This window comes from Hyperolius riggenbachi, chromosome 9 (genome assembly GCF_040937935.1).
Source record: "Hyperolius riggenbachi isolate aHypRig1 chromosome 9, aHypRig1.pri, whole genome shotgun sequence".
Taxonomy (NCBI): domain Eukaryota; kingdom Metazoa; phylum Chordata; class Amphibia; order Anura; family Hyperoliidae; genus Hyperolius; species Hyperolius riggenbachi.
Window position 1 is genome coordinate 288462250 of NC_090654.1, and position 20084 is coordinate 288482333.

Genomic DNA, 20084 nt, shown 5'->3' on the forward strand with positions numbered 1-20084 from the left:
GGCAGCAGAGCGGGTAGTCGTATGGAGCAGGGTTCGGCAACAGAGCGGGCTATCAGACAGGCAAGGTTCAGCATGGAGTAAGGTCAGAGATCAGGCAGACAAAGTGTCACGTCACGGGAGCAAACTTGCTGCAATACCACAGCACAGAGGTCTGGGCTCTCCAGGCTTAAATAGGCCGTTTGGCGCGCACCGCGCAACGCGCGCAACAACGTAGTGCGTCACGCGCACACGGAGCAGCGCGTCACGCGTGCATGCGCAAACGCGAACACGCGCATGCGCAATACACGCGCGCGTGCACGCGCACACACGCACAACAAGAAGAAGATGCATAAGACAGCCGTCTTTGCGCGCGCGCGTGCACAGCAATCATGCCCACGCCTTGCGGCACCAACACTTTTGCCGCGCACAACGCTACACGCGCTGGAGAGCACCGACAGACCACCCTGCCGGGAGGCCCGCCGAGACCCCCCAGAACGACCGCCAGCATCCGCATGTGCCAGCCGCCTCACCTGGACAGGTAACTGACCGTGACAGTCAGCCACTTGCATACCTGATATTTAACTCTTTCAGGCAGAGAAAGAAAAAAAGGAACACAACATAGTTATTTGTGTGCTAGGCACTGTACATAAACATGTCTATCTCATTATGTCACATTTCAGTTCGGGTATCCTTTAAGCAGTGGCTGGATGGTGTAATGGTTAAGGGCTCTGCCTCTGACACAGGAGACCAGGGTTTGAATCTCGGCTCTGTCTGTTGAGTAAGCCAGCACCTATTCAGTAGGAGACCTTGGGCAAGTCTCCCTAACACTGCTGCTGCCTATAGAGTGTGCCCTAGCGGCTGCAGCTCTGGCGCTTTGAGTCTGCCAGGAGAAAAGTGTGATATAAATGTTATTTTTCTTTTGGACTGAGCATAAATTGTACATGCTAGGCTAGCTTCCTCTAGAAGTGTTGGTGGTATAATGGATATGTTAGTTACCTACCATAAACTGATACCTGGGTTCAATCCCCAGCTCTGGTGCTTTGAGTCCGCCAGGAGAAAAGCATGATATAAATGTTATTTTTCTTTTGGACTGAGCATAAATTGTACATGCTAGGCTAGCTTCCGCCAGCTCCAGCTAGAAGTGTTGGTGGTATAATGGATATGTTAGTTACCTACCATACACTAATACCTGGGTTCAATCCCCAGCTCTGGTGCTTTGAGTCTGCCAGGAGAAAAGCATGATATAAATGTTATTTTTCTTTTGGACTGAGCATACATTGTACATGCTAGGCTAGCTTCCGCTAGTTTCAGCTAGAAGAGTTGGTGGTATAATGGATATGTTAGTTACCTACCATACACTGATACCGGGGTTCAATCCCCAGCCATGGTATGTTAGATGGCTTTTGAAATACTGGAATTCCCTGGCAGATGAGACCCTCCTCCCTCAGGAAGGAGGGAGGGAGTCCCTTAAATAATTAGTGTAGGCAGACAAGTGAGTCAAATGGTATAAGGACCTTGCTTGGAGGAGGGAGAGCCTCCAGCAGTGAAAGTAGTGTGTTTGGCAATAATGTGCCTGCTGACTGTGATATAGAGGGTCAAAGTTTTGGTCAATAGAGCTTTATGGGGCGAATCGAACTTCCGCGAAAGTTCGCCTGATGCAGGCGAACGCGAACCCCCAAAGTTCGCCTGGAACCGTTCGCGACATCTCTACTCCTCATTAATCATTCAATATGTACAGCACTCAATATACTCTTGTTGGATCGCTGCGCTAGAAGGGTGTGTATACCCTCCTCAATTCAATATATGTGCATAAACAGCGGAGCGCTCAACAACATAAAACCATAAAAAAAGGGGGTTTCTATTAAAAGTTCATTAGTCCCTCCAACATAGGGCAAAGTCCTTCACTGCAGGTCACTTTTATGTTTCCACAAATTCTCATACACTTCAATACTCCATCATATATCACCAGTATACACTTCAATACTCCATCATATATCACCAGTATACACTTCAATACTCCATCATATATCACCAGTATACACTTCAATACTCCATCATATATCACCAGTATACACTTCAATACTCCATCATATATCACCAGTATACACTTCAATACTCCATCATATATTACCAGTATACTGGTGATATATGATGGAGTATTGAAGTGTATACTGGTGATATTGATATATGATGGAGTATTGAAGTGTATACTGGTGATATATGATGGAGTATTGAAGTGTATGAGAATTTGTGGAAACATAAAAGTGACCTGCAGTGAAGGACTTTGCCCTATGTTGGAGGGACTAATTAACTTTTAATAGAAACCCCCTTTTTTATGGTTTTATGTTGTTGAGCGCTCCGCTGTTTATGCACAAGTCATAACAGATATCAAATAATGCCTAGTCTGGGTGTGAGGTCCTTGGTCACTACACTCCGGAACTAGTCTGAAGAATAACAGAATAATGTGCACGAGTTCCCTAGACTTAGCTACCCTGGAACTAGTCTGGAGTATAACACAGATGACAATACAGTTCCATAATTTTGGGTGCGAGGTCCGTGGTCTCAGCACCCTGGAACTAGTCTGGAGTATAACACAGATGACAATACAGTTCCCTAATCTTGGGTGCGAGGTCCGTGGTCTCAGCACCCTGGAACTAGTCTGAGCATAAGCAAAATAACAATACACAGTTTCTGGCTCAGTGTGAATTCCCAGGTCCTCCTGGTTCAAACACACTGTGGGATCTGACTAAGATCTGAGTGCTTCCACGTAGTGATCGCAACGGCAGACAACTTGAGAATGGCCAGCAGCAAGTATATATAGAGCAGTGCTCTCCAGCACCACCCCTAAATGATCAACCAATAGAATCTTGCCCTGGCGTCAGCTGATCAGCGTGATCAGCTGACCTTCCCCTGTTTAGCATAAGAGTTCTGCCTCTCAGCGCGCACGCGCGTGTTCCTAAGCCTGTGTGCACTAACAGATCCAGCCACACCAGACCCACGCTTCTCCACACAAACCGCCGCGCTGGACGCGGAATCCGCCGCCCTACTGCTGTCACAAGTGGCGGCTCTTCCGCGTTCTGCCCTGCCACCAGACGCACGCGTCCACGTGCAAACCGCCGCATTGGACGCGGAAACAGCCGCCTCCTCACCAACAGACACGGCGGCTTTTCCGCGTTCTTTCACAGTACCCCCCCCGAGGAGTGGACTCCGGACATCTCCTGCCCGGCTTCTCAGGATGCAAGTTATGGAACTCCCTTTTCAAATCCTCTGCGTGCATGCGACATTATGGCACCCAAGTTCTTTCCTCAATGCCATACCCCTTCCAGTGTACCAAATACTGCATGAAGTTCTGCACAAGTCGGGAGTCCAGAATCTTCTCAATTTCATACTCAGGTTGGTCATCAATTAACACAGGGGGGGAGCGGAATCCACGTGCCCTGCCGGCTTGAGCAAGGACACATGGAACGATCTCACACCTCGCATGCTAGCAGGGAGATCGATGGCATAGGTAACGTTATTAATTTTCCTGGTTACTGGAAACGGGCCCACAAACCTGGGACCTAACTTGGGAGAGAGTTGCTTCAGAGCTAAGTGTCGTGTGGACACCCAGACCAAGTCTCCTGAAAGAAATTCCCACTCAGTGGAACGTCTCTTATCGGCCTGCTTCTTCTGACCTTGAAAAGCCCTCCTCAAATTACTTTCTACCATTCCCCAAATTTATCTTAAAGTAGAGTGACCAGACGTCCCGGATTGCCCGGGACACGTCCCGGATTCGGGGTCCGCTGTCCCAGGCTTAATGAGGTCCCGGGAAACGTCCCGCTTTCAGCAGCGGGACGTCCCGGCCTCGGGACTCTGGCCACTCTCTCCTCAATGAACTGGCAGCGGCGTCTATAGACGCCGTGCCAGTTCATTGCCCGCAGCCCCGCTCCAGCCTCCTCTTCCGGTGTCTGTTTCCGACACCGGCAGGCGAGCAGGGCTACGGCAAGATGGCTGCCGAAGCCCTGTACTGGAGACCTATTTGTGTCACTAGTACAGGGCTTCGGGCGCCATCTTGCCGTAGCCCTGTCAGCGCGGGAGAGAAGAGCATTTCTTTCTTCTGAGGGCAGGTAGTGAGTGGCTTGTTTTAGGAGGTGAGAGCCCTGGAGCAGGCTATTTGCGCCTGTCCGCCCCTTATGTGTCGCGCCCAGGTTATGCGCATATAGCAGAACGCAATGGACGTTGAGGTAAGTGCCTGTTTTTAATCCTGGGAGGTGTGTGCGGGCGGCTCTTCCCGGCGCTGGCCACGCTGGGGAGATCGCCTGCACCCCCTGGCCTCCACCTCCGGGGTGCCGCTGTGTGGGTTCCAGGCGGTGAGAGTGCCTGGGACCCCCGCGGCCCCCCGGTTGTATGGGGGCAATGGGAAGCCTCCTCGTGGCGCCCCTGGATAGTGCTGTATAGCATGAACTAATTCCCGCAGGGCGATTGTTTTGCGGTTTTTGGTTTTGACCCTGCATATTTAGGCATGCGAAAGCAAATGCTTATTTGCATGAGCAATGTCTCGTGATTAGCCAATAGGCCAAATTTGCAAAGCCAGATTTGTCAGGTTCACTTGGTTGATGCACACATGTTCTTTCTCTGATTATAGTTAGCATTGCATTTCTTTCTTCTGAGGGCAGGTAGTGAGTGGCTTGTTTTAGGAGGTGAGAGCCCTGGAGCAGGCTATTTGCGCCTGTCCGCCCCTTATGTGTCGCGCCCAGGTTATGCGCATATAGCAGAACGCAATGGACGTTGAGGTAAGTGCCTGTTTTTAATCCTGGGAGGTGTGTGCGGGCGGCTCTTCCCGGCGCTGGCCACGCTGGGGAGATCGCCTGCACCCCCTGGCCTCCACCTCCGGGGTGCCGCTGTGTGGGTTCCAGGCGGTGGGAGTGCCTGGGACCCCCGCGGCCCCCCGGTTGTATGGGGGCAATGGGAAGCCTCCTCGTGGCGCCCCTGGATAGTGCTGTATAGCATGAACTAATTCCCGCAGGGCGATTGTTTTGCGGTTTTTGGTTTTGACCCTGCATATTTAGGCATGCAAAAGCAAATGCTTATTTGCATGAGCAATGTCTCGTGATTAGCCAATAGGCCAAATTTGCAAAGCCAGATTTGTCAGGTTCACTTGGTTGATGCACACATGCTTTTTCTCTGATTATAGTTAGCATTGCATTTCTTTCTTCTGAGGGCAGGTAGTGAGTGGCTTGTTTTAGGAGGTGAGAGCCCTGGAGCAGGCTATTTGCGCCTGTCCGCCCCTTATGTGTCGCGCCCAGGTTATGCGCATATAGCAGAACGCAATGGACGTTGAGGTAAGTGCCTGTTTTTAATCCTGGGAGGTGTGTGCGGGCGGCTCTTCCCGGCGCTAGCCACGCTGGGGAGATCGCCTGCACCCCCCAGCCTCCACCTCCGGGGTGCCGCTGTGTGGGTTCCAGGCGGTGAGAGTGCCTGGGACCCCCGCGGCCCCCCGGTTGTATGGGGGCAATGGGAAGCCTCCTCGTGGCGCCCCTGGATAGTGCTATATAGCATGAACTAATTCCCGCAGGGCGATTGTTTTGCGGTTTTTGGTTTTGACCCTGCATATTTAGGCATGCGAAAGCAAATGCTTATTTGCATGAGCAATGTCTCGTGATTAGCCAATAGGCCAAATTTGCAAAGCCAGATTTGTCAGGTTCACTTGGTTGATGCACACATGCTTTTTCTCTGATTATAGTTAGCATTGCATTTCTTTCTTCTGAGGGCAGGTAGTGAGTGGCTTGTTTTAGGAGGTGAGAGCCCTGGAGCAGGCTATTTGCGCCTGTCCGCCCCTTATGTGTCGCGCCCAGGTTATGCGCATATAGCAGAACGCAATGGACGTTGAGGTAAGTGCCTGTTTTTAATCCTGGGAGGTGTGTGCGGGCGGCTCTTCCCGGCGCTGGCCACGCTGGGGAGATCGCCTGCACCCCCCAGCCTCCCCCTCCGGGTTGCTGCTGTGTGGGTTCCAGGCGGTGAGAGAGCCTGGGACCCCCGCGGCCCCCCGGTTGTATGGGGGCAATGGGAAGCCTCCTCGTGGCGCCCCTGGATAGTGCTGTATAGCATGAACTAATTCCCGCAGGGCGATTGTTTTGCGGTTTTTGGTTTTGACCCTGCATATTTAGGCATGCGAAAGCAAATGCTTATTTGCATGAGCAATGTCTCGTGATTAGCCAATAGGCCAAATTTGCAAAGCCAGATTTGTCAGGTTCACTTGGTTGATGCACACATGCTTTTTCTCTGATTATATTTAAATTCTGCAAAAGGCAAGAATTTGACCCAGTCAGTTTGAGCATCCGCCACATAACACCTTAAAAACTGTTCCAGAGACTGATTCTCTCGGTCTGGCCATTGGTCTGTGGGTGGTAGCCTGACGAGAAAGATAGCTCCATGTCTAACTGATGGCAGAATGCCCTCCAAAATTTAGAGAGGAATTGGACTCTGTAACGATTGGTGTAACAGAGAGAGGATCTGATTACCGGTGATCTGCAGAATCACAGGGAATACAGATATATACCAGATTATAGGCGATCTGCAGTATCACCGATAATCAGATATATAAGGCAGAGGCGGACTGGCCCGGGAGGACGGGGGGCGGATTCCCCCCGGGTCGCTGCCTCCTCAGGCATCCAGGGCCGGCTGCGCAGCACTATTTGTGCTGTCATAATTTACTTTTGCAATGCTGTGGCCGCTCGATCTAAAGCCCCGCCCCCAGCAGTAGCTCTTCATTCATGTCGGGCTACAGTCCAGGGTATTGGGTGAGAGAGCTCCTGCTCCTCCCCGAGCCTGCCCTGAGTTTGGTCATTGGCTGGCTTCACTGGCTTCCGAACTCCACCCTCAGTGCGAAGATGCACACTGTGCTGGGGGAATTGCAGGGAACCCAGGAACCACCGCCAAAATCATGGTAAAGCTCCGCCCCCAAATTGCCACGAAGTTCCGCCCCCAAATTGCCACGAAGCTCCGCCCCCAAACTTTGGAATTCTTTCCTGCAAATGCAGAAGTCCCTATGCAGGAGTACATCCGTGACAATCTAGCCAAAGGGTTCATCCGCCCCTCCCGGTCGCCTGCGGGGACCGGTTTCTTTTTTGTTAAGAAAAAAGACGGAGGTCTTCGACCTTGCATCGATTACCGTGGCCTGAATAAAATCACGGTGAAGAATCGTTATCCGTTGCCCTTGATAGACGATTTATTCACGCAGGTCACAGATGCTAAGATCTTCTCGAAATTAGATCTGAGGGGTGCATACAACCTGATCCGCATTAGAAAGGGCGATGAATGGAAGACGGCCTTTAACACACCCGACGGGCATTACGAGTACTTAGTGATGCCCTTCGGGTTGTGTAATGCGCCCGCCGTCTTCCAGGAATTAATCAATGAGGTATTCAGGGAGGTGTTGGGTAGATTTGTGTTGGTATATCTCGATGATATACTAATCTACTCCAACAACCTCTACGAGCACAGGGTCCATGTTAGATTTGTATTGGAAAGATTGAGACGAAATATGCTTTATGCCAAGGTGGAGAAGTGTATTTTTGAAGTGACCACTGTCACGTTCCTAGGGTATGTGATTTCCACCTCGAGCCTGTCAATGGATCCTGCCAAAGTCACAGCTGTCTTGGAATGGCCACAGCCAGTGGGGTTGAAAGCCCTACAGAGATTTTTGGGGTTTGTGAACTATTATAGGAGGTTCATAAAGGGGTACTCCACGATAATTGCCCCCCTTACCAGTCTCACAAGAAAGGGGGCAGATACCAACCACTGGTCCCCTGAGGCTGTGGCCGCATTTTCTCACCTGAAAAAATTGTTTTGCTCAGCACCTATTTTGAGACATGTGGACACGTCCTTTCCCTTTATTGTGGAGGTCGATGCCTCGGAGGTTGGGGTGGGGGCGGTGCTGTCTCAGCGGTCAGGGTTGCAGGACAGATTACATCCGTGCGCTTATTTTTCCCGTAGATTTTCTCCAGCAGAGAAAAACTATGATATAGGCAACCGGGAACTTCTGGCCATTAAATTGGCATTTGAAGAATGGCGCCATTGGTTGGAGGGGGCAGAACATACGATCACGGTTTACACTGATCATAATAATTTGGAATACATCGAGGGGGCTAAGAGACTAAGTCCCCGTCAGGCCCGGTGGTCTTTATTTTTTACGAGGTTCAGATTTATAATCACGTACACTCCAGGCAGCAAAAACATCAAGGCAGATGCCCTGTCCAGATGTTTCGAACAAGAGACAGCACAGCCCTCCGCTCCTGAGTCCATCATCTCGCAGAGGTTGGTGTTTGCAGCCACAGAGACCTGGGAGGATTGGGCAGGGGTTTTGGGTCCTTTTCAGCAGGCTGTCCCTGAGGGAAAACCCAAGGGGGTTTTGTTTATCCCACTGCCTTTTCGTCTACAGGTATTACAAATGTTCCACGCCCATAAGAACGCTGGTCACCCTGGTGCTGCCAGAACGCAGGATCTGATTGCCAGGTGTGCTTGGTGGCCTTCCATGGCAACAGACTGCAAGGAATTTGTCAGAGAATGTGCGCTTTGTGCCAAAAGTAAACCCTCCCGGCTGGCACCTGTGGGAAGGTTGCAGCCTTTGCCCACCCCGAGTGAGCCATGGACACATCTGTCCATGGATTTCGTGGGAGAATTGCCCAGGTCTGAAGGCATGTCGGTCATTTGGGTGGTAGTCGACCGCTTTAGCAAAATGGCCCATTTTGTGCCCCTGAAAGGACTCCCCTCGGCTCAGGAACTGGCCGAATTGTTCATCGTCCACGTCTTCCGGTTTCATGGCATTCCGGAAAACATTGTGTCAGATAGGGGAGTCCAATTTGTGTCTGGATTTTGGAGGGCATTTTGTCATCAAATGGGCATGGAGCTGTCATTCTCGTCGGGCTACCACCCACAGACCAATGGGCAAACGGAGAGGGTCAATCAGGCCTTGGAACAATTTTTAAGGTGTTATGTTGCGGAGGCACAGAACGACTGGGTCAAGTTCTTGCCTTTCGCGGAGTTTGCACACAATAACTTGAAAAGTTCCTCCTCGGGGTTCCCTCCGTTTCAGATAGTAAACGGGAGGTTGCTTAAATTCTCCCTATTGCCAGTGGCCTCCACTCCGTTTCCAGCACTGGAGGATTGGCAGAGGTCACTCAGGGACAACTGGGGAATGGTTAAAGAGAATTTGCAGAAAGCATTTCAAATTCAAAAGGGTCAAGCGGACAAGAAACGTTACTTGGAATGGAAGTTTCAGCCAGGGGATTTAGTCTGGGTGTCCACACGTCACTTGACCCTGAAGCAGCCATCTGCCAAACTAGGCCCCAGGTTTGTGGGTCCATTTTCTGTGACTAAGAGAATCAACAACGTAACTTATGCCATCGATCTCCCCGCCAGCATGCGTGGGGTGAGATCATTTCACGTGTCCCTGCTCAAACCGGCAGTTCATGTGGGCCCTACTCCTCCTCCTCCTGTGATGATAGATGACCAACCTGAGTACGAGGTAGAAAAGAGATTAGATTCACGCATCGTACAAAACTCAGTACAATATCTGGTGCATTGGAAAGGGTATGGCATTGAGGAGAGACAATGGGTACCGGGGAGTCGCATGCATGCGGACGAATTAAGGAAGGTGTTTTATGCCTTACATCCAGAAAAGCCTGGAAGGAGCTGTCCGGAGTCCACTCCTCAGGGGGGGATGTACTGTCAAGAACCGCGGAAGAGCCGCCGCCATGAGTCAGCGGCAGGCAGCTCTTTCCGCACACAGTGTGGCAGAGCACGGGGAGGCAGCCGCCTCCACTCAGTCTGAGGCGGCTGTCCCCGTGCAGGGCATGGCGGAGCGCGCATGGCCCCTTTGCGGAGGCACCGCAGAGCGGTGCTGGTGTGCCTGGGACACGTAGTCCCTCTGGAGGTAGAATGACGCGTGCGCGCGCACGGAGGCAGGGACTTTATGACAGTCAGAAGTGAGTCAGCTGACCAGGCTGGTCAGCTGACTCTGGCTCCACTCCTCATTGGTCCAGCACTTAGGGAGGTGCTGGAGATATGTATGTGTATATATACTGCCGGCTGTTCAGTTGCTGGTTGTCTGGCGTTGCGAACACATACGTGGGAGCACTCAGACCTGTAGTCAGATCTTTAATTGTGCCGGGGCCAGCTGGAGCTGTAATCCTACACTTAGCTAGATTCTGTTGATAGCTAAAGTACTAGTTTGATTGTGATTATCTGTTATGACTTATTGCCTGCCTGACTATCCTCCTGAACTCTGATTTTGTACCCTGCCATTCTGATACTCTGTTGCCGAACACCGGCTCGTCCTTAGACTCTGTTTCTGCCTCCTGATTTTGTACTTCGATAATCTGATACCCTGTTGCCGAACCCTGCCTGTACCTTGACTCCGCCTCCGCCTTCTGAATCTTTATCTGTCTGTGTGTTTACGACCTGGCTTGTTCGACCTCGAGAACCGACCTTACTATTAGAGGCGGTTCCCTGTCTTGTTAGTGACGCTACCTCCAGAGTGTCACTCTCAGATTATCCTTCCTACCCTCAGCCTGACTCCTCCCGTCTTGTAGAGTTCAGGTCTTCGGGAGGAATCTGTGCAGTTCTCCTCACTGCTCTGAGGCCTAGTCCTCTTAAGTGTTACTGTTACACCAAACACTACACTCTACTCAGGTGAACAGAGGTTAGCTGGTATATCGGATTATCGGTGATACTGCAGATCACTTATAATCTGGTATACATCTGTATTCCCAGTGATCCTGCAGATCACCGGTAATCAGGTCCTCTCTGTGCTTCACCGTTCGTTACAGATATATTCTGGGGGTTTCGCGTCCCCCATGCTCACCTGGGCGGAGCTACAAACAGCAAATCAGATTTCACCTATTCATGTCAATGGAAAAAATGTAAAAGCCTGCCATTCTCACAGTAATCAAGCCAGAGTCCCCCCCACAAATCCAGGAAAAGTGGGTGGAGCATAAAACAGCCAATCACATTTCAGCCATTCATTTTTAATGGGAAAATGTAAACTGCAGCCATTCTTACACTGTTAATCACAGGGTTCTCAAACTTGGCACACTTAGTCACTGGGTGAATGAGATTAAGATTCAGGAAAGTGGGTGGGGCCTACAACAGCCAATTAAAATTCATCTATTGATGTTTAAGGGGAATATTTAAACTGCTGCTATTTTTACACTGTTAATGGCAGAGGCTTCAAACTTGCTACAGTGGGTCATTGGGTGACTGGGGTCCAAATTCACTAAAGGGGCGGAGCCAAAAACAGCCAATCAGATTTCCTTGCTGGATAAACTGCTTCCATCCACACATTTTTCATGCCAGGAACCTGAAAGCTCACAAGCTTGGTCATTGGGTGACTGTGTGTCAAGGTTACAAAAAGTGGGCGGAGCCAAAAACAAATTTCACTGGAAAAATATAAACTGCAGCCATTCTTACACTGTTAATGGCAGGGTTGTCAAACTTTGCACAGTTGGTCACAGGGTGACTGGAATTAATATTCAGGAAAATGGGTGGAGCCTACAACAGCCAATCAAAATTCACCTGTTGCTTTCAAGGGGAATATTTAAATTGCTGCCAATTTTGCACTGTTAATAGCGGGTGCCTCAAACCTACTACAGTTGGTCATTGGGTAAATGGGGTTCAAATTCAGAAAGGGGACGGAGCCACAAACATCCAATCAGATTTGATTAATTTAAATGGGAATATACAACTTATTGATGCCAAGGACCCCAAAGCTCATAAACTTGGCAACTAAGTGCCTGTATGGCAAGGTTAGAAAAAGTGGGCGTAGCCAACTTCCTTTTTTTATATGGGAAAATATAAACTGCAGCCATTCTTACACTGTTAATAGCAGGGTTCCCAAACTTGACACAGTTGGCCACTGGGTGACTGGGATTGATATTCAGAAATGTGGGTGGAGCCTACAACAGCCAATCAAAATTCATCTATTGATTTTCAAGGGCAATATTAACATTGTGTAACAGTAGGTTGTTGTAGCTCAGATGTCTGATTATGTGGTGATCTGCAGAATCACCAATAATGCAGACGCTATACCCGATTATGTGTGATCTGCAGAATCACCAATAATACCAGTATAGTAGACAAAGAGCAGAGTGTGTAGTGATTTGGTGCAACTGTAACTTTAATAGCAATGAGGCCTCACCAGAGGGGCTGGTGAGGTAATAACAGTACACTAATCGTGCCCTAGCGTACAAGCTCCAGCAAGCTGGATAACAAAACTGAAGAGGCTGAATCTCCCGAGGAGTGGGTGATTCAGGATGTACTTCAGGCTAAGGGATACAGTAATACTACAATGACAGATTACCTGAGGAGTAGGCAATTAAGGCTGTACTGCGGCCTAGCAGAACTGCTTCACCAGAGGAGATGGTGGCTAACACCTCACCAGTGGCGAGGGCCCACTGATGAGTAGACTGGTCAGGCAGGCAGGGTTCGGCAACAGAGAGGTAAGTATCAGTACGAGATCGTGAGACAAGAGAATAATCGGTAATCAGGCAGAGATTCAGCAACAGGAAGGTTCGTATTGGTACAGAATCGTGAGACAAGAGAGTAATCGGTAATCAGGCAGAGGTTCAGCAACAGGTAGGCAGATAGGCGAAAGTAGAGGATCAAAAAGCAGGATCAGAGTCAGAGTAATCGCTAAGAGTCATACACAGGAGATCAAAACAGTAAGCAATAACCTAGTCTGGGTGTGAAATCCTTAGCATCAACACCCGGGAACTAGTCTAAACAATCAACAATAACAAAGTAGCAATATCCTAGTCTAGGTGTGAAATCCTTAGCATCAACACCAGGGAACTAGGCTGAGCGCTAACACGCAAGTATTCACGACAACAGACACCTGCAGAATGAAGCCCGGAGGCTTATGAAGCAGAAGAGACCCCACTGGCACGCCCCTCCTGAATCAGCCAATCCTGGGCGCTGTGGGACTCCTCTGATGTCAGCTGACCAGCAGGTCAGCTGACGGGCTTCCTCCCCGCATAAAGGTCCCGTCTGTGCGCGCGCCTGCACGCTAAGGCGACCCCCGGCAAGAGTCCAAAATCTTTTCGACTTCGTATTCTGGTTCTCCATCAACCACCACAGGAGGGGGGGGAGGAGTGGCATCCACATACACGGCAGGCTTCAAAAGCGAAACGTGGAACGTCCTACCACCCCTGAAACTGGGGGGAAGTGACACCTTGTAGGTAACATTATTTATCTTTTTAGAAACAGGATAGGGCCCTATAAATTTGGGACCCAACTTAACAGAGGGCTGCCTTAGGGGCAAGTGGCGAGTGGAAATCCACACCAAATCTCCCGGTGCGAAGTTCCACTCCACCGAACGTCTCTTGTCGGCCTGTCTTTTTTAAAAGTGAAATGGCTTTTTTCAAATTTTGCTTCACCTTATTCCAGATGTCCCTCATGGTCTCTGACCAATGTTCCAAGGCTGGAAAAGGTGACGCCACCACTGGCAGGGGTGAAAATTTGGGTGATCTCCCCGTAACAACCTAGAAGGGGGAGAACCCTGATGAAGCAGACCTCAAGTTATTGTGGGCAAACTCCGCATAAGGCAAGAACCTGACCCAGTCGGTCTGGGCATCAGCCACGTAACACCTGAGGAACTGCTCAAGGGCCTGATTTACCCTCTCGGTCTGACCATTGGTCTGTGGGTGGTAGCCGGAAGAAAACGATAACTTCATCCCCATATGCTGACTAAACGCTTTCCAGAAACGAGAAGTGAACTGGTCTCCCCTATCTGACACCACATCCTGGGGAATCCCTTTCAGCCTGAAGATGTGGAGAACGAACAGTTCTGCCAATTCCTGTGCCGAGGGGAGTCCGTTCAAGGGGATGAAGTGGGCCATCCACTAAACCTGTCGACTACCACCCAAATGACCGTTTTACCCTCAGAGGGAGGCAATTCGCCCACAAAATCCATGGACACGTGGGTCCAAGGTTCCTCGGGCATTGGCAGAGGTTGTAAGGTACCAGCAGGTGCTTGCCTAGAAGTCTTGCTCCTGGCACAAACGGCACAGTTAGCCACAAACTCCTTACAATCAGTGGTGATTGAGGGCCACCATACACTGCGACTTAATAATTCTCGGGTACAAGCCGCTCCTGGGTGACCAGTATTTTAATGGGCATGAAATGCCTCCAAGACTTTGAATCTCAACTGGAGGGGAACAAATAGAACCCCCTCTGGTTTGCCTTCAGGGAGCTCCTGTTGAAAGGGACCCAGCTCTGACGCCCAATCCAACTCAACCTGAACTCCAGAGAGTTCTGGATCCTGTTCAATGGTTCCAACTCCTTGGGCTTCATTAACTGCAATAGGGACCTGCTTTAAACAGTGATCATGACAGTATGGAGACCAACTTATCAACTGTCTGGTACCCCAATCAATGTCTGGTGAGTGCTTTTTTAACCATGGCATGCCCAGGATGACCGTGGACGTGGACATTTCTAACACCAGAAACTACATTTGTTCCCTGTGCAGGGCCCCAATCTGGCATAACAATACAGGAGTCTGAGTGATGGTGAGGGGCAATGGGGAGTCGTCCACAACCGTAATCTTAATCTGCTCCCCCAGAGGAAGCAACGGAAATCTCAATTGATTAGTGAATCTAACAGACATGACATTGACAGCTGACCTGGAATCTACAAATGCCTTAGTAGTATGAACCTGATCCTCTCAGGTGACAATGCAAGGAAGCAACACCCGCTTATTGTTTAGAGGTATATCAAGATCGCCTAGGGTAGTACCTCCAGCTACTCCTAGGCGATAGAGTTTTCCGCCTTCTTAGGGCAGGCAGAAACCATATGCCCTTTATAGGCGCAGTATAAACATAGCTTCTCTGCTCGTCTTCTATTTTTCTCCACCTCTGAGAGCTTGGCCTGCCCAATTTGCATTGGCTCGTCAGCGGATGGAGAGGAAGGCGTGGGAGCTGAGAAAGTACAGGAGGAAAACTTTCTTGGGGGCTTAGCCCGAGTTTGCTTTTGATAGCGAACTCGTCTATCAATTTTAATGGCCAAGGAAATGGCCTCATCCAGAGTCTTGGGTTCTGGATGACCCAACATAAGATCGGACACAGCGTCAGACAATCCTGACAAGAAACAGTCTAAAAGTGCGTACTGCCCCCACCTGGCTGACACTGCCCATCTCCTGAACTCGGCGGCATAAACCTCAACGGAACTATTACCTGCCTGAGGGTTTTAACTTCCTCTCTGAAGTCACTGCCAAATCAGGATCGTCGTAAATTACGGCCATAGCTTTAAAGAATTCCTCCACTGAGACCAAGGCCGCATCCCCTATAGGGAGACTGTATGCCCAGTAATATACAAATAGAGTCTAGGGTTCATGATACATTTTTGTCAGATAGTAGAAAATTTATTATCAAAAACACCAATGACACAACATATAGCTTGATTGCATGCAAAAATCAGCTTCACTAAAATATCAGTAAAAACTCGCTGAAAGTCCAAATGTCATAAATTCATGCTCAATGGTTTAATCATATTCCTATCTGATCTAAGCCGGCATCATTACTCCACCCACACATACACACAATGGCGCCCATGCACTCCAAAGCGTTGCCTTAATCCTCTGGATACAGTGATACTTGAAGACACACTCCCCATAGGGGGCAATGAGTCCACCTGCACAGCAGCGATGTGAATGCGCTGAACTATCACCTCAGGAATAGAAAAATATTCTCAGCAGAGGAAAGTCACTCTTACCACCTCCGTTGCAACGTATTGAGTGGGTACCCACTTTGATGCCCGTGCCAGGCGGAATCCCGATATGGGGGAGAGCAGTCCAGCTTCCGGAATGAAACTCAGGTTGCGCTCACCAGATCTCTCTCAGCTCACTGTAACAGCAGTATTGGCTGCACCCTACCGGATCAGCATCTCAGCGCTGCGCATAACACCCGGTTCCTGCTGGCCTCATAGTTCAAACTGTTCAACCAGTAATGGCGGCACAACGCCGGAGCAGCAATTCTAGAGCTCCAAAGGCTGTTTCATCGGTTGGCGCGGGTATGACGCGGCCATGACACTTGGACTCCGCCCATCAAAGACTGTATGCCCAGGACTGGGAATCTCCAGACAACAAAGTTTTAATGAATGTGACCCGTTGGGCTTCTGTACCAGAAGAAACGGGTCGTAATTCAAAATATGACAAGCATCTATGCTTAAAATTACTAAAATCCGAGCAATGCCCCGAGAATTTTTCAGGTGGGGGTACCCTCGTCTCGATCACAGAAGGGGGAGACACTCGAGTATTAGGGTCCAATAAACGGTTAACTGACTTAGCTAGTTTGTCAATCTGAGTCTGTTGAGCGTTCACCGTGTTAATGAGTTCATTAACGGTGGTGGTTAACACGTCGACCCGTTGGCAGAGTGCCTCCATTATACTTTACTGGTCTGTTGTTCTGTAACGGTAGGGTGTTGTAGCTCAGATGTCTGATTATGTGGTGATCTGCAGAATCACCAATAATGCAGACGCTATACCCGATTATGTGTGATCTGCAGAATCACCAATAATACCAGTATAGCAGACAAAGAGCACAGTGTGTAGTGATTGGGTGCAACTGTAACTTTAATAGCAATGAGACCTCACCAGAGGGGCTGGTGAGGTAATAACAGTACACTAATCGTGCCCTAGCGTACAAGCTCCAGCAAGCTGGAGAACAAAACTGAAGGGGCTGAATCTCCTGAGGATCGGGTGATTCAGGATGTACTTCAGGCTAAGGGATACAGTAATACTACAATGACAGATTACCTGAGGAGCAGGCAATTAAGGCTGTACTGCGGCCTAGCAGAACTGCTTCACCAGAGGAGATGGTGTAGCTAACACCTCACCAGTGGCGAGGGCCCACTGATGAGTAGACTGGTCAGGCAGGCAGGGTTCGGCAACAGAGAGGTAAGTATCAGTAAGAGATCGTGAGACAAGAGAATAATCGGTAATCAGGCAGAGGTTCAGCAACAGGAAGGTACGTATTGGTACAGAATCATGAGACAAGAGAGTAATCGGTAATCAGGCAGAGGTTCAGCAACAGGTAGGCAGGTAGGCAGATAGGCGAAAGTACAGGATCAGGGGGCAGGATCAGAGTCAGAGTAATCGCTAAGAGTCATACACAGGAGATCAAAACAGTAAGCAATAACCTAGTCTGGGTGTGAAATCCTTAGCATCAACACCCGGGAACTAGTCTAAACAATCAACAATAACAAAGTAGCAATATCCTAGTCTAGGTGTGAAATCCTTAGCATCAACACCAGGGAACTAGCCTAAGGTCTGAGCGCTAACACGCAAGTATTCACGACAACAGACACCTGCAGAATGAAGCCCGGAGGCTTATGAAGCAGAGGAGACCCCACTGGCATGCCCCTCCTGAATCAGCCAATCCTGGGCGCCGTGGGACTCCTCTGACGTCAGCTGACCAGCAGGTCAGCTGACGGGCTTCCTCCCCGCATAAAGGTCCTGTGTGTGCGCGCGCCCGCGCGCTAAGGCGACCCCCAGCAAGTGAGAAGGCTCCGTCCTCGGCATCCTGGACGTTGGACAGACGGATGGCCACATGGAGGCAGCTGCGGCGGCGGTGCTGTTCGCCGCAGCTGCCTCGTATATTACACATTGCTACCATTCTTACACTGTTAATGGCAGAGGCCTCAAGCCTAAAACAGTCATTGGGTGACTGGGGTCCAAGTTCACTAAAGGGGTGGAGCCATAAACAGCCAATCAGATTTGTTAGATTGATTTCAGCCCTGTTATTGGCAGGGTTCTCAAACTTGACACAGTTGGTCACTGGATGACTGGGACTAATATTCAGGAAAGTGGGTGGAGCCTAAAGCAGCCAATCAAAATTCACCTATTGATTTTCAAGGGGGATATTTACATTGCTGCCCTTCATACACTCTTAACCTCCTGGGTGATAATCCCGAGCTGAGCTCGGGGTATATCGCGCAGGAGGATTTCTCAAGCCTGGTGGGCCGATTTGCATAATTTTTTTTTTTTTTGTTACACGCAGCTAGCACTTTGCTAGCTGCGTGTAACTTCCGATCGCTGCTCCTCGCCGTGCCGCACAGCCCCCCCCCCCAGACCCCTTGCGCAGCCTGGCCAATCAGTGCCAGGCAGCGCTGAGGGGTGGATCGTGACTCCCTCCATGATGTCGGTGACATTATTCCGCCCCGTCGCCATGGCGACCGGGGAAGCCCAGCAGAAAATCCCGTTCTGAACGGGAATTCCTGCTTACTCTGATCGCCGAAGGCGATTGGAGTGGGTGGGGGGATGCCGCTGCGCTGCGGCTATTATGTAGCGAGCCCAGGGCTCGCTACATGATTTAAAAAAGAAAACATTTTAAAAAAAGTGCTGCGCCCCCCTCCTGGGCGATGCAATTGTATCGCCCAGAGGGTTAATGGCAGAGGCCTCAAATCTGGTATAGTCAGTCACTGAGAAACTGGGGTTTAAATTCCGAAAAGGGAGCGGGCCAAAAACAGCCAATCAGATTTGTTTAATTTCAATGGGAAATTGCAACTTATTGATGTCATGGACCCCAAAAGCTCATAAACATTCAGTGACTGTATGTCAAGGTTAGAAATAATAGGCGGAGCCAAAAACAACTCACTTTTTACATGGGGAAATTTAAACTGCAGCCATTCTTACACTGTTAATGGCAGAGTCCTCAAACTTGACACAGTTAGTCACTGGGTGACTGGGATTAATATTTAGAAAAGTGGGTGGAGCCTACAACAGCCAATCAAAATTCACCTATTGGTTTTCAAGGGAAATATTGAAACTGCTGCCATTCTTACACTGTTAATGGCAGAGGCCTCAAACCTGCTACAGTCAGTCATTAAGTGACTGAGGTTCAAATGCACTAAAGGGGCAGAGCCACAAACAGCCAATCAGATTTCTTTGCTGGATGAAATGCTTCCATTTGCACCATTTTGATGCCAAGAACCTGAAAGCTCAAATCTTGGTCATTGTGTGTCAAGATTACAAAAAGTGGGTGGAGTCAAAAACAGATTTCCCTGGGAAAATGTAAACTGCAGCCCTTCTTCACTGTTAATGGCAGGGATCTCAAACTTTGCACAGTTGGTCACTGAGTGACTGGGATTAATATTCAGAAAAGTAGGTGGAGCCTAAAAAAGCTAATCAAAATTCACCTGTTGTTTTTCAAGGTGGAATATTGAAATTGCTGCCATTCTTGCACTGTTAAGGGCACAAGACTCAAACCTGGTACAGTTGGTCATTGGGTCACTGGGGTGAAAATTCAGAAAAGGGGGTGGAGCCACAGCCAATCAGATTTGTTTCATTTCACTGAGAAAATACAAATACAAAGGACCCCAAAGCTCACAAAATTGGTAATTGAGTGACTGTGTGTCCAGGTTACAAAAAAGTGGGCAGAGAACAAAACTAATTTTACTGGGAAAATATAAACTGCAGCCATTCGTAAGGTAGCCATACACTGGTCGATTTGCCATCAGATCAACCAACAGATAGATCCCTCTCTGATCGAATCTGATCAGAGAGGGATCGTATGGCTGCCTTTACTGCAAACAGATTGTGAATCGATTTCACTATGAAACCGATCACAATCTGTGGAGCTGCCGCCGAAGCCCCAACCCCCCATACATTACCTGGTCCGGCCGGCGCGAGTCCCCTGGTCTCCGCTGTCTCTTCTCTGCTCCGGGCTCCAGGGCTACAGCTTCACTTTACTTCCTGCCGGGGGAGGTTTAAACAGTAGAGGGCGCTCTACGGTTTAAACTTTTTGTCGGGACAGGAAGAAGTGAAGCCAGCCGGAGCCCAGCAGAGAAGGAACAGCGGTGACAGTGGAGACACGCGCCGGCAGAGCAGGTAATGTATTGTTGCTAGCGTTGGTCATCGGACATTCGAACGCCGCTGTCGACAAACTCCCGACCCACTGGCGATCAAGCGAAATCTTCCGCATAGACGGATCAACGGGAACGATCGATTTCGGACAGAAATCGATCATACGGTCAGCGTTTGCACAACAATTTCACAACAGATTCGAACACTGCGATAGAATCTGCTGTATATCGGCGGGATATTTAAATTGCTGCCATTCTTTCACTGCTTATAG